Below are 1551 nucleotides of genomic sequence, written 5' to 3'. Positions count from 1 at the left end.
GTTTGAAGAAGCCCAGGCTCTGCTCCCCGGCTCTGTATGGTCCATGACATTTCAGCAGGCTGCCCTTCTACCAGCAGGCCACACTGCCTCCCTCTCTCCAGACCTTTCCCACCAACACAGTTTCATCAGATGCTCCACCCTGATTTCATTTCATAAATGTGTGAGTTTAATCCCAGGACTCCGAGGTTACTCTGCCCATGAGAAATGGGATGCTTTCTGTGTGGGGCATAGGGATCATCTGTGGAAAGGGGCCCGACTGTCCGAGGGGATGTCTTCCAGGCTGGGGTGTCAGCTCCTCCTTCTCTGGACAGTCCCTGACTGCCTGTTTGCTCCCTCATACAGGGAATGGCTCTTTTATCACCACATCATGGGCCTGGGTCAGAGGAAAATCCACAGAGCCTCCTAGTGCACCCACTTAGGCCCCAGCACCCTCAGGGAGTAGGAGACAAACAACCGAGGGGGATTGCACAGCTGCCCGAAGAATTCAGGCACTCCAGAAAGGCAGCACCTCCATTCCCCAGTCAGACGTGCTTAATTTCATCCTCCATGTCATAAACAAAGTGCAGCTACTGAAACAGCTGTTCTCCTAGCTCAGACGTGGAGAGATGGGGCCTGGGGCAGACGTAAGGGTTTGTAGAACCTATGAGACAGCTCTGTGGTATTAACCCCTTGTGAAAGAGAGTCTAGCTGTAGGAAGTAAAAGGCCTCACACAGGGGTCTCCTTGCAGGGTTCTTCCATCTGGACATGGGAGGGGGTCTGTGCACACAGATGCTCCCCTCACCCAGGTTGGCTTCAGATTTCCATGGACTTCATTTCAAAGCACATCTTAAAGGTCTCATTTAAAGATTGCAAACAGGCTGGGCCCAGTGGCTCAGCCTGTAATCCCAGCACTTTGGAGGCCAAGGCGAGTGGATTGCATGAGTCCACGGGTTCGAGACCCACCCGGGCAACTTGGCGAGACCTCGTCTCTACAATAAATCAAAAATTAGCCAGGCATGGTAGCACGTCCCTGTAGTTCCAGCTACATGGAAGGCTGAGCCAGAAGGATCACCGGAGCCCAGCAGGTCAAGGCTGCTGTGGCCAGGAGCATGCCACTGTACTCCAGTCTGGGCGACAGAGACTCCAACTCAAAAAAAAAAAAAAAAAAAAGATTACAAACAATATGCTGAAGATGGAAATAAAGACACATGGGCATTTCAGAATCGGAAGCATTTAAATATCGTCTGATTCAGATGCGTGTGATGATAGCTAAGACATGACTCCCAGAGGGAGAGCACCCTGTGAAACCGAGGCCACATCTCAGTTGGACTCACTGCTAAAGGTTTTGAGAACTCAGAGCCATTTAATTGTCTACTGGCTGCCTGTCCTCCTTTGGCTCAATATACATTGATTGGCAAGTGGGTGGGCCTTGCTCAGCCCTTGGGCCTATAGAAGGCTGCCATGCCCAGAGAGCACCTTCTTGGATGCTGGATCCCAGGGCAGGCTGTGCACAGTCAGTATCTAAGATTCATTCACCAATGCGGGCAAGGCCCAGCTTCCATGTGGCACAG

Source organism: Carlito syrichta, unplaced genomic scaffold (genome assembly GCF_000164805.1).
Source record: "Carlito syrichta isolate Samal-C Ts95f unplaced genomic scaffold, Tarsius_syrichta-2.0.1 Scaffold314085, whole genome shotgun sequence".
NCBI lineage: Eukaryota > Metazoa > Chordata > Mammalia > Primates > Tarsiidae > Carlito > Carlito syrichta.
This window is presented reverse-complemented; position numbering follows the sequence as displayed.